Genomic DNA, 18,738 nt, shown 5'->3' with positions numbered 1-18,738 from the left:
CCGCATTTACGGTGGCTTAGGCGACTGGACGCCGCGTGGCCAGTCGCTCCCTCGTGGCCGCCTCGATTTCCGCGCGGGAGACCATTAAACGCCGACGACCAACCTTCCCGCGTCGTGGCTGATGCGAACCGTCGCGTCCTCTCGCTGACAAGACGCCCCCACCCGCGAAAACCGTCGTGCCTCGAGGCGCCGGCGGGCCCGATTCGCGCCCTGCGCGAAGGGGCCGGCACAGGGATGTCGGCGATTCAATTGGGCTCGAAAACTAGCTGGCGCCGTTTGGGGCACACCGGTGCGAGCCCAAAAACGACGCCAGCCCCCAAAACGCTATCGGGACCGCTATCGGGGCCGTCGTTGGAGATGCTCTTAGTGTACATTAACAAAGGATGATATGTGGACACGCAATGACACATCATCACTGACTTTGGCGGTTGAATTAGCTTAATTTGAGATATGGATATATGTTCAACTTATTATACTACTCCTACGTGAATAGTTAGTGGAGTGAGTAGTTTATGCACGTAGGACAACAGTTGTTGGTGATTTCTGCAATTTCCCGCCACAAACCCTGAGGGTTTTGGAAGAAGAAAAATAGGAAACCGTCCATTTCGATCGATGCCATAGCCCATATTTCCATCCCATCGTCATCGAACGGCTGACAATCATCACAGTGATGTACACAATATACAGTGGTAGTACATGACATATTCCTGAAACGTCGGCTTCATGACGCGACGTCGTCCTTCGTGTACCACTTAACAGCAGTGGAAATTCTCGACTGGAGTTTGAAAAGGAAAGAGCGAAGCGGGACATGTCAATGGTGCAAGTAGCTCGACCTGCTTTCTGCATGGAATCATTCTGCGGGAGGTACCGGCCGGGAGCTACTTTTGCACGGTGGTGCCATTCCTCCATGCATACCCCTGTATGATTATATTGCTGTTCACAGGACTGCTTCCCGTTCTGCTTTGGGGATGTGGATGTGTGATCTCCATTCCTTTCATATGACACAATGGATTGAACAGCTTTGGTGAATGAATCGATCGGGCACAAATTATTTGCATGCATATGGTATACGGATCACATGCCAGTGAACTGCCAACGAATATGCTGACCAATCAGAGTGTCAAAAATTTACGGTTCTTCATAGTTGTGCCGATTGCTCGCTCTCCACCTTCTTTCTCCTTTGCAATGCTTCTTCCTTAACCAATCTAGCTCGGTTGCTTCATGGTCACCACGCCCTATGAGAGATTCATGTCTGTCTCTCACTTTCACTCTCCAGCCACACCCAATTTTGATCCTTTGCCCTTTGGCACGGCCGGCAAAAATAGGTTTTGTGTTAGGTTGTGGTTCTGCTGTAGGGTTTCTCCGATTCGTGCTCCATATACATGGTAGATTGTGGTGGAGACGGGAAAAATGGGTTGGCTATCAACATTGTAGCAAGAGACGGCAGTTAGTTCACAGGTAAATTGTTGTTGTTTCCCCTAAAAAGTAGGTGAATTGTTGTTAGGCGGAGATGTGTCTCCGGTGGTGGAGAAAATTGCAAGAAAATCACCACAATTCAGAGCATTGCCATGAAAATAACTGGGAGGCAGGCACCCACTGCCTGCGATGAATGGGGAGAGGGGAGCGATGGTCCCAATTGTTATGGTTTTTTGCAATTTTCTTCCGATGGTGGAAGCAACTAGAAACGAGAAGCTACAATAGCGTTGGATATAGCCACGGTGTTGGGGGAGCAACTAGAAACAATGAAAATCTACAATAACATGGGATGTGTAGCCACCGTAGAAAAGAAGGATGAGGAAATAGAGCTAGGGTAGGGTTTGCGGGCTGGGTTGCTAGGGCTAGATGGGGGATGCTGAATATTAGCGTCCGAGGATGATATCAGGTGATTGTCATATCTCATCCGTTTTGTACCGACATTTATCACCATCATCTCGCAGTTCAACTTTGAGGATGTTTCATTGGAAGTTATATTTAAAAAAATGTTTCAATTTTCCGTGAACTCTTTGTGAAAAAATTTGTGAAAATCTTGATGAAAATATTGTAACATCCAAGCTAAATAGTGTATGCAACCTGAACGAAACATTGTTATGAAACCTCTCGAAAGAGGAATTCGGGTACATCAATTTTGCAGGAGGGTTTACTAAGTTATCCTCATCCTCCTCCTTTGACGCTTGCCTCCGCCAGATCAGGCATCAATCTATATGTATCCCTTCCAGCTCAATACCAGAAAACCCTCCATTCTAGTGAGGTATCTTCTCTTGGATTGGTCACTCCTTTTTAAAAAACAAGGTAAAAGACTTTTCACTTTATTTTCATTGATTTATAAGAAGTTGGATTCATCACTCTCACGACCCACCCTTATCACTCTGGTGAAGTATCTAATCACCTCTATTAGGGTTCACGGGCTGGCTTGCTAGTGCTAGATGGGGGATGCTGAATATTAGCGTCTGATGATGATATCAGGTGATTGTCATATCTCATCCGTTTTGTACCGACATTTATCACCATCATCTCGCTGTTCATCTTTGAGGATGTTTCATTGGAAGTTATATTTAAAAAATTGTTTCACTTTTTGGTGAACTCTTTGTGAAAAAAATCTTGATGAAAATATTGTAACATCCAAGCTAAATAGTGTATGCAACCTGAACGAAACATTTTTATGAAACCTCTCGAAAGAGGCATTCGGGTATATCTTTTTTGCAGGAGGGTTTAGTAAGTTCTCCTCATCCTCCTCCTTTGACGCTTGCCTCCGCCAGATCAGGCATCAATCTATATATATCCCTTCTAGCTCAATACCAGAAAACCCTACACTCTAGCGAGTTATCTTCCCTTGGATTGGTCACACTTTTTTTAAACAAGGTAAAAGGCTTGTCATTGATTTAGAAGTTGGATTCGTCACTCACACGACCCACTCTTATCACTCTGGTGAAGTATCTAATCACCTCTATTGGGGTTTATTACTAATACTAGTTGGATGCCCGTGCTTCGCTACGGTTTCACTAAATTTATTTTGTTGCACTACATGCAAATACAATACAAGTGAAAATTCACGTGTATTAAAAGATGTTAACATGATATTTACAAAATAATTACGGTTTAACTTCACTTTTAAGTGCAATCTAATGAAGATGTAATTCAACACTGATTCTTGCAGGCTATGTGTTTTTCATTGTACCGGTGACAATGATATTGATCAGTGAGATTTTTTAGATGTTTAAGATGTTCAACTAAACTATGATGGCGCAACCTCATACTGCTCAACGTTGTTTCTAAATCATGCATAAAGTAGGCAATGGAATATGAAATAAAAATTATTTGAGAAAATCTGATGGCGCATTGCACGTGAAAAGAAAATATTTGTGTTGCATAATTGTGCACATCAAAATAATTTTTTAAAACTATTTAGCATTTGTACTACAACCAGGTAAAGAAGATCACAAAGATGTTAGAAGAGGTAATGAAAACCAAGATCATGAATACACATGTATGCCCATCTTCGAGAGTGCAGAAGAAAGCAACTTGTCAATTTTCCACATCAAGTTCTATCATGCAAACAAGAAGTAGTTGAATCGTTGATCTCCGTTCCACCAACGTTTTAATATAATGCTTCATCTTTTTGCTAGAAAAAGTGACGAAATTGAAATATATCTGATATAGCATATTATGGGATCAACACCGGATGGTACATAAGATCAAATTTATGACCTCGCAAACAATAAAAAAAGGGGAAAACATTAATATTTTAAGTATTCAAGTGCCAGAAGTTTTTTTAAAAAAATCCAAGAGTGAGTGTGATGTCCATCTAGAAAATAAATTAACAATACAGTTCCATCGAACCATATAGCACCAAGTTGCATCTGTTTTTAAATATCTAGCTGATCTAAGAGTTGCAAGAACAACCTATGGAACAACAAAGTAGAAAGATCACAACTGGTTGATTCATACATGACATGATTGGAGCAGGTGCATGTCGCATAACAAACAGATATACCTGTACGCGACTATGTCACATAACATTTGGTTTTCTGCCATCTTCTCCAAACGATCATTGTTTCCGGTATTTGCAAAGATTAAAAAAATACATATATTACATTGCTCATCATATTGGAGCATGAATAGTAAAATTAGAGTTGCGAATAAATTCGCCAAAAAGGGAGTTTTGAAGAAACATGAATAATGAATTACCACGAGCAACCAAACAACTCACACGTCCTTAATTCAGTGCAGCAATAATGTACAGTAGCTAGCAAAATCTTTGCTCTGTATTTTTGTTCATGCTCTAGTTTGCTATGCATTCAATGAAAGGTGGGTCTGTTCAAAAAAAAATGAAAGGTGGGCCCAATTTTCTTCCTCAGCTCGTCCCTACTGTTGCTGCTAGCTTTGCGATGCTAATGCTCTATTCCTGCACAGTTTTCAGAACAAACCAACAGGGACCAACTAAAGCAAACGGCCGCAGGGAGGTCACCTCTCACCTGAAGTGACTTTGGAGAGTGGAGACGAAGATGGAGAGGAATTGGCTGGCGGAGATGCCGAGTTGTAGACCCAACCACGGAACGAGGACTCAAATTCTTGTGTTTCTTCTTAGACACCGCTGCACATCCGCAGGTTGCACGGAACTGACAACCGGTGGCGATGCGATGAAATGGAGGCGCCAAGAGGCAAGCGATGTTGCTCCTGGTGGGTTGCGACTTCGAGTCTTCGACCTGCTCGTTGGTTTCTCCGGCTGCATGCGGATGGATGAGGACTGTGCGGCGCGCCTTGGCACTGACCCGACATCGCATGGACAAAAGGCGGGCGGGCGAGGCCGCAGGTCAGTGGCGCGATTCGGGCGGCCAGGTCGATCTGTGACGGTGGAAGTCAGGCGAGTAGGTGGCGCGGACGATGTCCCGGGCAGGACTAGCGGTGGCAGCCAATGGATGGAAGAGGCGGCCCCCAATGGGAAGGAAATCCTAGCTCAGTCGCGCGATGCGGAAGCGGGAAGGTAGTGCCGCTTATTTTTCTCCCCTTGGCAAACGTAAAGCGGGTTGTTACCGATATCGTTGGATCATATAGGATATTTAATTTTAAAAATATATCTTCTTCTCTTCCGTACTTATCTAGATTGGAGGTGGGGAATATTATTGTCCATCCTGAAAATGTGACACCAGGCATTCACCAGTTTGCTCTTAATAGTAGAGATTTTTAAATGTTGTTGTGAAACATCCGGAACGCATGTTTGCTGTTAGCGGGATGCTTTTTTGAAATGTTGTTGAGAAACAATAGGATCCGGACGTTTTTTGAAATGTTGTATAGAATGTGTAGGATCCGGCCAGTTTGTTGAAATGTTGTTGAGAATGTGTTATCCACGCCTAATGGTTGTTTTGTTAGTTGCATTTTATTTGTGACGTGGAGGTATTATTGTTCATCCTGAAAATGTGACACCAGACATTCACCAGTTTGCTCTTAATAGTAGAGAATCCAGCGGTTATGACCACTCGGACGTGGACGTACTGGCTGATGCTGCTTCGACAATGTGCAGCGCTGGCTCAGACAAGCAGCCAGTATCGCGGATTGCATGGATTTTCGTGCCGGCCGGATGGTTGCCGGTCTTTCGGACATCAGCAGGAGCGAGCTGCCTGACAAAATGGCCTCGCATGCGCATATGCATGCATGCACCAAGCATACTCAGCTTTAGGTCAGGGCATGACCACTGACCGACGACAGCACACGAAAAGTTTGCATTCTCAACCACAAGCTGCTTCGTTCATCGTAGGCGCAATTATATTTTGCTCCCTCCATTTCAATTTACTCCACTAGGGGTATGGTCATAATTAAACTGTGTCATGGCTCTTTTGATTTATAGGATATCATAAAAATAAAAAAATCATGGGATTGAGATGTTATGCCTATTTGAATCCTATGAGAATATAAAGTATGTTTAATTGTAGCAACATAATTTTTCATGAGGTACGACCTCATGTTTTTAATAGGATTTACACTCATTGGCGGTGGCAGGGGTATGCACCTGTATTCACTTGAATACCCATAATTTGTGTGCAAACGTACATGTATGAGTCTACAATACTACAACCCAACCCACTAGGCATCGGCCAGGCCCGCCCACAGGCCACAGCTACACAGGCGCACGGATGCATTGCTCGCAAAAGCCCTTCATCGGTCGAACGGACGGATCGCTCGCCGCCTCGTCCTCTCAACCAGTCGCACATGCACATAGTGGCAGGGTCAGGCCCTAGCGAGTACTGACGCGTCAATGGATTTGGACAGCCAGCGGGGAATACGGAGCGGAGCAGGCGACAGCGACAGCAACACCCTGAACGGAGCGGACAGGTACTCTTCCTTCTTCCTCGCAAGCGATGCAAGCTGATCTAATCTGATCTAAGGATGCGATGCAAGCTTCTAATTTGAGAAATGTCTTCTTTGTTTTCTTGTAATATAGATGAAGAAGAAGAATGCTGCTGGCAGTAATATATTTGCATTGTGAGAAAAAGTTTCAAAAGCAAAAATACAGACAAAACATCAACACTAAATCAGACTTCCGCTTCTTCGACTACTTCTCTCTCTTCTCCTTTTGTGTTAAGCCCAAGAGCAATCTGTCAGACCCCCTTTTTATGGGTAACATTTTCTTGCTCTCGATACATACTTGTCATGGCAAATAAAAAATTAAGAGGCAAACATAGAATCAAACATCTAATGACATAGTGCGATCCTCACCGATTTTAACAAGCTTGCTTATCCATAAGCATAAGCCCAAAAGAAAGAGACCCACTTGGTGCTAGTGCAACCACTAGATTTAGAACCGGAGAGTAGTGGGGCAATGCCAACCCCAACTTAGAAGATGATGAAACAATTGATGAAACGGATTTAGGCCTTTAGGGGTACTAAAACATGATTGAACGAAGCGGATTCCCATGTGAATACCCATGGCCCAAAACCTGAAGCCGCCACTGTTTACACTACAAAATTTCTACAGGACTACTTCCAACATGATATGTTCCTATAAATCAAATAATCTATTTAGAAAATTTTCTCGTACAACTGAAATCGTATATAATTACTATACAAATTCTGATTCAAAGGAGTCCCCAAAGTTTGATCAAGTACATGGTGTTAGAGTATGTTATGATACGGAAGTTCAGTTAAACCCTGACGGAAGTTCAGATAGACATAGATAGAAGTTCCGATGTATTTGTGATGATCCGATCGTAACTATAAGATCAGGATCATCGTTTCTTTTCTCTGTTTGTTGTAATCTTCTGTGTACCTATCTCTGCCGATGTTGGTATATATATATATATATATCAATGCGCAACCGATGGAAGTCCCCATCGTTAACCCAAAAACCTCTACCGATCATATGGTATCAGAGCCTACTTCCTAAAACACATCTACAAGCCTCGCTGCTCCACCACCCGTCTCTATGACGAACCCCCTAGCCGGTCTAGCCGTGAGCGAGAAGCTGACCAGATCCAACTACCTTCGCTGGCAGTCACAAGTCCTCCCGCTGATCCATGAGCCCGTCTGACGAGCTTCATCGACGCCAAGACGGATGCCCCGCCAGAAACCATCACCGTCAAAAAGGACGGCAAGTCGTCCCAGGAGACCAACCCAGCCTACGATGCATGGGTGGCGACGGATCAGCACGTTCTATGCTAAACACTCTTTCACCTGATATTCACATCTCTGTTATTGGGATGGAAACAGTGGCAGATGTCTGGAGCGCGATCAAGTCAATGTTCGCCTCCCAGTCCAGAATGCGCATCTCCAATCTGTGCGTCGCCCTCGCCAAAAAAAGAAGGAGAACATGACGATGGCCCAGTTCTTCACCAAGATGAAGGGCCTAGCTGATGAGCTCACTGCAGCGGGCCGGCCGATCGACGAAGAAGAGCTCGTTGAGTATCTCCTCCCGAGCGTCGACGAATCCTACAACCCCCTCTTCGCCGCCATTGGGGTCAACGGAGCAGAAGATCTCACCGTGGGCGACTTGTATGCCCAGGTATGCACCTACGACAGCCTCATCGAGCTGCTTGGTGGTGACGCCTGCGGAGGCTCCTCCGTCATCTCGGCACAGCGCGGACGGGGCGGACCGCGTGGACGCAGAGGAGGCCGGGGCTACAGCAGTCGCGGCCATGGTCGTCAGCAGCGCGGAGGCAGTATTGGACGTCGTGGAGGAGGCAGGAGCGGCCACAAGGACCGTGATCTTGTCACCTGCCTAATCTGCGGCAAGCCGGGCCATGAGGCCTGGAAGTGCTAGCACCGCTACTCCGAGGATGAAGAAGAAGAGGAGAAGGGCGCCAACGTTGCATCATACGGCATGGAAACCAACTGGTATGGTGACACAGGCGCCACCGACCACATCACCAGTGAGCTCAACAAGCTCACCATGAAGGAGAAATACACCGGCCGTGAGCAGATTCATACGGCCAATGGGCAAGGTATGAACATTAGCCATGTTGGTCATGCAATTGTTAAAACCCCCTCTAAATCCTTGCATCTAAAAAATGTTCTTCATGTTCCACATACCACCAAAAATCTTGTCTCAATTCATCGCTTTACTAGAGATAATCAAGTATTTATTGAATTTCACCCGTGGTATTTTTATGTCAAGGATCAGGCAAGGAAGAAAATTCTTCTTAAAGGACGATGTGTGCGTGCCCTCTACCCTTTGATATCTTCACCATCCATCAAGAATAAACATGCCTTTAGCATCTCCAAATCTTCAGCTGTCAGATGGCATAGTCGTTTAGGACATCCTTCTTTTCGCATTGTTCAACAAGTTCTTAGCAATTATGAACTTCCTTATTCAAATAAATCTAGCATTGAGTCGGTTTGTCACTCTTGTCAAAGAGCCAAAAGCCACCAACTTCCTTATGTGAGATCTACTAGTGCTTCTACCTATCCCTTGCAACTTGTGTTCTCCGATGTATGGGGACCAGCACCTATGTCTGTAGGGAAATATGAGTACTATGTAAGCTTCCTCGATGATTTCAGTAAATTTTCTCAAGAGAAAATCTGATGTATTTCAAGTGTTTCATAATTTTCAGCAACTTCTTGAACGCCAATTTGATAGAAAAATTCTAACCATCCAATCTGATTGGGGTGGTGAATATGAGAAATTAAATTCCTTTTTTCGAAAAATAGGCATTGAGCATCATGTGTCATGCCCCCATGCACACCAGCAAAACGGATCTGCTGAAAGAAAGCATCGCCACATTGTTGAAGTAGGCATTGCTCTTCTCGCAGATGCATCCATGCCACTCAAATTCTGGGATGAAGCCTTCTTGACTGCTACACATCTCATTAACATGTTGCCTAGCAAAGTCATTAATCATGAAACACCCATGGAACGGCTACTCCACAAAACACCAGATTATGCTTCTCTTCGCATTTTTGGTTGTGCATGTTGGCCTAATCTTCGCCCCTTCAATCAAAGAAAATTAGCCTTTCGTTCTAAACAATGCGTCTTTCTTGGCTATAGTCACATGCACAAAGGTGTCAAGTGTCTAGACATCACTTCTGGTCATGTTTATATTTCACGTGATGTTGTGTTTGATGAAACGGTGTTTCCCTTTGCTAGCCTTCACTCCAATACTGGTACCAGCCTTCGTCAAGAAATTCTTCTTCTACCAGAATCTCTTCAAAACTCACCCATGTTAGCTCAAGAGGGGGCACAACATTGCACTGATCTAACACCTAATGTTTCTGTAATCCCTGGTGTTGCAAGTGTCCTGCAGGAACAACAAAATGTAGGTGAAAATTTCGTGCAAAACATACCAGAAATACGGCCAAACGGAGCAGATTTGGAAGCCAGCCAAAATCGCACAAGACTCGAGGCTGATTCGCCTCAGATCACGGAAACCTCGGACAGCAGAGAAGAATCTGCCTCGGGATCCGGGGAGGCGTCAGCGGATTCCTCCCGATCTGCGGCACGCCAGCCCGCGGGCGACACGTCGTGTGGTTCCGTCACGGAGTCCCATGGGCGCATGCATGCGTCTGACACGCACGCAGGCCGGTCGCCATCAACCGCGTCGCCACATGCTGGTGACCACCAGAACGACGCCGCGTGGCATGCAACAAGTCCATCACGCGGGAGCGTGTCTTCGACAGGATCACGATCCTCTGCAGCCTCGGATCAAGCGCCAGCGACTGGATCTTCTGTGCGCGGTGGATCTGCAGTGCAACCAACAGCACCTCCAGCCCGGGTAACAAGGTCCAAAACTGGTCATGCCAAACCAAAAATTTATACTGATGGAACTGTGAGGTATGGCTTATCTTGCTCCACAAATGAACCTGAAACTTTGCAGTTAGCTTTAGCTGATAAAAAGTGGAAAGAAGCTATGAATGATGAGTATAAGGCTTTGATAGAAAATAAAACATGGCATCTAGTACCATATAAAAAGGTAAAAATTTAATAGATTGTAAATGGGTCTATAGGATTAGAAGGAAAGCTGATGGTACTATTGATAGATATAAGGCTACATTAGTGGCAAAAGGTTTTAAACAACGATATGGTATAGACTATGAAGACACTTTTAGTCCTGTTGTTAAAACTGCTACTATTAGACTTGTTCTAGCTGTTTTAGTATCAAGAGGATGGAGCTTGAGGCAATTAGATGTGAAGAATGCGTTTCTTCATGGTGTTCTGGAAGAAGAGGTATATATGAAGCAGCCACCTGGTTATGAAAATCCTAATGCACCCTATCATGTGTGTAAACTTGATAAGTCACTTTATGGGTTGAAACAAGCACCAAGAGCATGGTTCTCAAAGTTGAGTTCAAAACTACAAGAACTTGGTTTTCTAGTATCAAAGGCAGATACATCACACTTTATATATAATAAGTCGGGCATTATCATGTTTGTTCTAGTATATGTTGATGACATTATTGTTACTAGCTCCTCCAACAAAGCAGTCAGTGCACTCCTCCAAGACCTTAGCTCAGCTTTTGCATTAAAGGATCTTGGTGATCTACACTTCTTCTTGGGAATTGAGGTAAAGAAAATTAATCAAGGTATTATATTAACCCAAGAAAAATATGCTTCAGATTTGCTCAACGAGTTGGATTAAAAGAGTGCAAGACGCTACCTACTCCATTGTCAGCATCAGAGAAGCTTTCTGTCACTGAAGGTGAACTTCTAGGACCAGAAGATAGTACAAGGTATAGAAGTATTGTTGGAGCATTACAATATTTGACTCTTACCAGGCCAGACATAGCTTTTTTCTGTCAACAAGGTATGCCAATTTCTTCATGCTCCCACTAATGTACATTGGACAGCAGTAAAGAGAATATTGAGATATGTCAGTGGTACAATGAGTCTTGGTTTAACCTTTAAGAGATCTTCTACACTAGTCAGTGCCTTCTCAGATGCAGAATAGGCAGGATGTGTAGATGATAGGAGATCTACAGGAGGTTTTGCTGTATACTTTGGACCCAACTTAATTTCTTTGAGTGCTAGAAAACAAGCAACAGTGTCAAGATCAAGCACAGAAGATGAATACAAATCTCTAGCGAATGCTACAGCTGAAGTCATATGGATTGAGTCTTTATTGAACTTGGAATCCGAAGAAATGAAATTTCATGCCTATGGTGTGATAATATGGGTGCTACATATCTTTCTGCTAACCCTATCTTTCATGCTAGAACTAAACATATTGAAATTGATTTTCATTTTGTAAGAGAGAGAGTAGCAAATAAACAACTCAAGATTAGATTCATTCCATCCAAGGATCATGTGGCAGATGATTTCACAAAAGCTTTACCATCTCGGTAGTTTGAAGAATTCAAGTACAACCTCAACCTTAAGAGGGCTGTGATTGAGGAGGGGTGTTAGAGTATCTGTTATGATACGGAAGTTCAGTTAAACCCTGACGGAAGTTCAGATAGACATAGATAGAAGTTCCAATGTATTTGTGATGATCCGATCGTAACTATAAGATCAGGATCATCCCTTTCTTTTCTCTGTTTGTTGTAACCTTCCGTGTACCTATCTCTGCCGATGTTGGCATATATATATATATCAACGCGCAACCGATGGAAGTCCCCATCGTTAACCCAAAAACCTCCACCGATCATACATGGAACAACTATGAATGTGCACAATACGAAAGTATTTTCCTGATGATTCTAGTAGTAGCATTTACTTGATATGTGGAGGCTAATATTTCTTTCTAATTATTTGGCTAAAATTTACATGCATTGACTTTAACCAAATCAAAAATACGGTGTAATATGAAACAGAGAGAGTATATTCTAACATCAGACAAAGCAGAGACTATCAACTAGTGACCCTACCATGCATGGTCACACACGAGAATGAAGACAATGACAAGCCCAACAAACACTATGCATCACTACACTACAAGAAGCAGTCAAGGGGCCAGCGGCACATGCGGCCTATGTCGTATGCTGACAGCAACCGTCGGCACTACAAAGCCTCGGCACAGCTAGGCTGGCTGTCGGGTGATACGTCTCCAACGTATCGATAATTTCTTGTGTTCCATGCCACATTATTGATGTTATCTACATGTTTTACGCACACTTTATGTCATATTCGTGCATTTTCTGGAACTAACCTATTAACAAGATGCCGAAGTGCCGCTGTCGTTTTCTCGCTGTTTTTGGTTTCAGAAATCCTAGTAAAGAAATATTCTCGGAATTGGACGAAATAAAAGCCCGGAGGCCTATTTTCTCACGAAGCTTCCGAAGTCCGAAGGAGAGACGAAGAGGGGCCACGGGGCGCCAAACCCTAGGGCGGCGCGGCCCCCCTTGGCCGCGCCGGCCCGTGGTGTGGGCCCCCGTGCCGCCTCTTGACCTGCCCTTCCGCCTACAAATAGCCTCCGTGACGAAACCCCCAGCACCGAGAGCCACGATACGGAAAACATTACCGAGACGCCGTCGCCGCCGATCCCATCTCGGGGATCCCGGAGATCGCCTCCGGCACCCCGCCGGAGAGGGGAATCATCTCCCGGAGGACTCTACACCGCCATGGTCGCCTCCGGAGTGATGAGTGAGTAGTCTACCCCCGGACTATGGGTCCATAGCAGTAGCTAGATGGTTGTCTTCTCCCCATTGTGCTATCATTGTCGGATCTTGTGAGCTGCCTATCATGATCAAGATCATCTATATGTAATTCTATATGTTGCGTTTGTTGGGATCCGATGAATAGAGAATACTTGTTATGTTGATTATCAAAGTTATACTTATGTGTTGTTTATGATCTTGCATGCTCTCCGTTATTAGTAGATGCTCGGCCAAGTAGATGCTTTTAACTCCAAGAGGGAGTACTTATGCTCGATAGTGGGTTCATGCCCGCATTGACACTCGGGACGAGTGACGTAAAGTTCTAAGGTTGTGTTGTGCCGTTGCCACTAGGGATAAAACATTGATGCTATGTCTAAGGATGTAGTTGTTGATTACATTACGCACCATACTTAATGCAATTGTCTCGTTGTTTGCAACTTAATACCGGAGGGGGTTCGGATGATAACCCGAAGGTGGACTTTTTAGGCATAGATGCAGCTTGGATGGCGGTCTATGTACTTTGTCGTAATGCCCAATTAAATCTCACTATACTCATCATGATATGTATGTGCATTGTCATGCTCTCTTTATTTGTCAATTGCCCAACCGTAATTTGTTCACCCAACATGCCGTTCGTCTTATGGGAGAGACACCTCTAGTGAACCGTGGACCCCGGTCCAATTCTCTTTACCGAAATACAATCTACCGCAATACTTGTTTCTACCGTTTTCTCTCGCAAACAATCATCTTCCACACAATACGGTTAATCCTTTGTTACAGCAAGTCGGTGAGATTGACAACCTCACCGTTTCGTTGGGGCAAAGTAGCTTGGTTGTGTTGTGCAGGTTCCACGTTGGCGCCGGAATCTCCGGTGTTGCGCCGCACTACATCCCGCCGCCATCAACCTTCAACGTGCTTCTTGGCTCCTCCCGGTTCGATAAACCTTGGTTTCTTTCTCGAGGGAAAACTTGCCGCTGTGCGCATCATACCTTCCTCTTGGGGTTGCCCAACGAACGTGTGAAATACACGCCATCAAGCTCTTTTCTCGGCGCCGTTGCCGGGAGATCAAGACACGCTCGCAAGGGGAGTCTCCACTTCTCAATCTCTTTACTTTGTTTTTGTCTTGCTTTATTTTATTTACTACTTTGTTTGCTGCACTAAATCAAAATACAAAAAAAATTAGTTGCTAGTTTTACTTTATTTGCTATCTTGTTTGCTATATCGAAAACACAAAAAAATTTAGTTTACCTGCATTCACTTTACTTATTTCATCATGTTTCCTTTTAATTTTACTACAAAGAACATACCGGTAGGACGTGGGTCTATAGTCGGGAGAAATAATATAGAAGAATTCTTCAACCATGTTAGTACCATTGAAAATTTTGAAGATAGACACTTGATAGATCTTGCGCCTACTTATGAAATTGCTGCTGCGCATTTAGTTCGCTTGTTGGAAACTAAATTTGTTAATCTTAATCCTATAATCCAACACATGTTTTTCACGCTTGGTGATATGGAAGAAGGGGAAAAGAAAGATTTTGTATTAGAAACCCTTCTTAGAGAATTTGGTGGTCTAGCAAGAGAAGCTAGAAAGGTGTTTGCTAAATTTAATATGCTTGGTTCTCCTACTAATTTTGTTAGTCTCCTTGAAAAGATGGATATGGATAGAATAAGATACACTAATAATATTGATGATGGAGGGGAGATCAAAGCACCAATACCATGTAAGCTCCTAGCTATGAATGATGCACTAGAAAATAACTATGCTTGGCTTGTTCCTGAAAATTTGTTTGATGAGAGTAGCACACCTAAGACTAATGAAAAGGGAGATGCTAAAACTTATGTATCTAATATAATATGCCTAGTTGAGAAAACTCCACACCTCGCTGAGAATGCACCACCCTTCGATAATACTTGATACACACTTTCTGCGCCTAGCTGAAAGGCGTTAAAGAAAAGCGCTTATGGGAGACAACCCATGTTTTTACCTACAGTACTTTGTTTTTATTTTGTGTCTTGGAAGTTGTTTACTACTGTAGCAACCTCTCCTTATCTTAGTTTTGAGTTTTGTTGTGCCAAGTTAAGCCGTTGATAGAAAAGTAAGTACTAGATTTGGATTACTGCGCAGTTCCAGATTTCTTTGCTGTCACGAATCTGAGCCCACTGCCCTGCAGGAAGCTCAGAAAATTATGCCAATTTACGTGCATGATCCTCAGATATGTACGCAACTTTCATTCAATTTGAGCATTTTCATTTGAGCAAGTCTGGTGCCATTTTAAAATTCGTCAATACGAACTGTTCTGTTTTTGACAGATTCTGCCTTTTATTTCGCATTGCCTCTTTCGCTATGTTGGATGAATTTCTTTGATCCACTAATGTCCAGTAGCATTATGCAATGTCCAGAAGTGTTAAGAATGAGTGTGTCACCTCTGAATATGTCAATTTATATTGTGCACTAACCCTCTAATGAGTTGTTTCGAGTTTGGTGTGGAGGAAGTTTTCAAGGATCAAGAGAGGAGTATGATGCAACATGATCAAGGAGAGTGAAAGCTCTAAGCTTGGGGATGCACCCGGCGGTTCACCCCTGCATATATCAAGAAGACTCAAGCGTCTAAGCTTGGGGATGCCCAAGGCATCCCCTTCTTCATCAACAAATTATCAGGTTCCTCCCCCGAAACTACATTTTTATTCGGCCACATCTTATGTGCTTTTTCTTGGAGCGTCGTTTTGTTTTTGTTTTTGTTTTGTTTGAATAAAATGGATCCTAGCATTCACTTTATGGGAGAGATACACACTCCGCTGTAGCTTATGGACAAATATGTCCTTGGTTTCTACTCATAGTATTCATGGCGAAGTTTCTCCTTCGTTAAATTGTTATATGGTTGGAATTGGAAAATGATACATGTAGTAATTGCTATAAATGTTTTGGGTAATGTGATACTTGGCAATTGTTGTGCTCATGTTTAAGCTCTTGCATCATATGCTTTGCACCCATTAATGAAGAAATACATAGAGCATGCTAAAATTTGGTTTGCATATTTGGTTTCTCTAAGGTCTAGATAATTTCTAGTTTTGAGTTTGAACAACAAGGAAGACGGTATAGAGTATTATAATGTTTACAATATGTCTTTTATGTGAGTTTTGCTGTACTAGTTCATCCTTGTGTTTGCCTCAAATAACCTTGCTAGCCTAAACCTTGTATCGAGAGGGAATACTTCTCATGCATCCAAAATACTTGAGCCAACCACTATGCCATTTGTGTCCACCATACCTACCTATACTACATGGTATTTTCCCGCCATTCCAAAGTAAATTGCTTGAGTGCTACCTTTAAAATTCCATCATTCACCTTTGCAATATATAGCTCATGGGACAAATAGCTTAAAAACTATTGTGGTATTGAATATGTAATTATGCACTTTATCTCTTATTAAGTTGCTTGTTGTGCGATAACCATGTTTACTCGGGGAACGCCATCAACTCATTGTTGAATTTCATGTGAGTTGCTATGCATGTTCGTCTTGTCTGAAGTAAGGGCGATCTACACTGAGTTGAATGGTTTGAGCATGCATATTGTGAGAGAAGAACATTGGGCCGCTAACTAAAGCCATGTTCCATGGTGGAAGTTTCAGTTTTGGACAAACATCCTCAAATCTCTAATGAGAAAAGAATTAATTGTTGTTGAATGCTTAAAGCATTAAAAGAGGAGTCCATTATCTCGTTGTCTATGTTGTCCCGGTATGGATGTCTAAGTTGAGAATAATCAAAAGCGAGAAATCCAAATGCGAGCTTTCTCCTTAGACCTTTGTACAGAGCGGCATAGAGGTACCCCTTTGTGATACTTGGTTAAAGCATATGTATTGCGGTGATAATCCAGGTAGTCCAAGCTAATTAGGACAAGGTGCGAGCACTATTAGTACACTATGCATGAGGCTTGCAACTTATAAGATATAATTTACATGATGCATATGCTTTATTACTACCGTTGACAAAATTGTTTCATGTTTTCAAAATCAAAGCTCTAGCACAAATATAGCAATCGATGCTTTTCCTCTATGAGGACCATTCTTTTTACTTTTATGTTGAGTCAGTTCACCTATTTCTCTCCACCTCAAGAAGCAAACACTTGTGTGAACTGTGCATTGATTCTTACATACTTGCTTATTGCACTTATTATATTACTCTATGTTGACAATATCCATGAGATATACATGTTACAAGTTGAAAGCAACCGCTGAAACTTAATCTTCTTTTGTGTTGCTTCAATACCTTTACTTCGAATTATTGCTTTATGAGTTAACTCTTATGCAAGACTTATTGATGCTTGTCTTGAAATGCTATTCATGAAAAGTCTTTGCTTTATGATTCACTTGTTTACTCATGTCATACACATTGTTTTGATCGCTGCATTCTCTACATATGCTTTACAAATAGTATGATCAAGTTTATGATGGCATGTCACTCCAGTAAATTATCTTTGTTATCGTTTTACCTCGCTCGGGACGAGCAGTAACTAAGCTTGGGGATGCCGATACGTCTCCAACGTATCGATAATTTCTTGTGTTCCATGCCACATTATTGATGTTATCTACATGTTTTATGCACACTTTATGTCATATTCGTGCATTTTCCGGAACTAACCTATTAACAAGATGCCGAAGTGCCGCTGTCGTTTTCTCGCTGTTTTTGGTTTCAGTAAATCCTAGTAAAGAAATATTCTCGGAATTGGACGAAATAAAAGCCCAGAGGCCTATTTTCTCACGAAGCTTCCGAAGTCCGAAGGAGAGACGAAGAGGGGCCACAGGGGCGCCAAACCCTAGGGCGGCGCGGCCCCCCTTGGCCGCGCCGGCCCGTGGTGTGGGCCCCCGTGCCGCCTCTTGACCTGCCCTTCCGCCTACAAATAGCCTCCGTGACGAAACCCCCGCACCGAGAGCCACGATACGGAAAACATTACCGAGACGCCGTCGCCGCCGATCCCATCTCGGGGATCCCGGAGATCGCCCTCCGGCACCCCGCCGGAGAGGGGATTCATCTCCCGGAGGACTCTACACCGCCATGGTCGCCTCCGGAGTGATGAGTGAGTAGTCTACCCCCGGACTATGGGTCCATAGCAGTAGCTAGATGGTTGTCTTCTCCCCATTGTGCTATCATTGTCGGATCTTGTGAGCTGCCTATCATGATCAAGATCATCTATATGTAATTCTATATGTTGCGTTTGTTGGGATCCGATGAATAGAGAATACTTGTTATGTTGATTATCAAAGTTATGCTTATGTGTTGTTTATGATCTTGCATGCTCTCCGTTATTAGTAGATGCTCCGGCCAAGTAGATGCTTTTAACTCCAAGAGGGAGTACTTATGCTCGATAGTGGGTTCATGCCTCGCATTGACACTCGGGACAAGTGACAGAAAGTTCTAAGGTTGTGTTGTGCTGTTGCCACTAGGGATAAAACATTGATGCTATGTCTAAGGATGTAGTTGTTGATTACATTACGCACCATACTTAATGCAATTGTCTCGTTGTTTTGCAACTTAATACCGGAGGGGGTTCGGATGATAACCTCGAAGGTGGACTTTTTAGGCATAGATGCAGCTTGGATGGCGGTCTATGTACTTTGTCGTAATGCCCAATTAAATCTCACTATACTCATCATGATATGTATGTGCATTGTCATGCTCTCTTTATTTGTCAATTGCCCAACCGTAATTTGTTCACCCAACA

This window comes from Lolium rigidum, chromosome 7, assembly GCF_022539505.1.
Source record: "Lolium rigidum isolate FL_2022 chromosome 7, APGP_CSIRO_Lrig_0.1, whole genome shotgun sequence".
Classification (NCBI taxonomy): Eukaryota; Viridiplantae; Streptophyta; class Magnoliopsida; order Poales; family Poaceae; genus Lolium; species Lolium rigidum.
Note: the sequence above shows the minus strand (reverse complement) of the source record.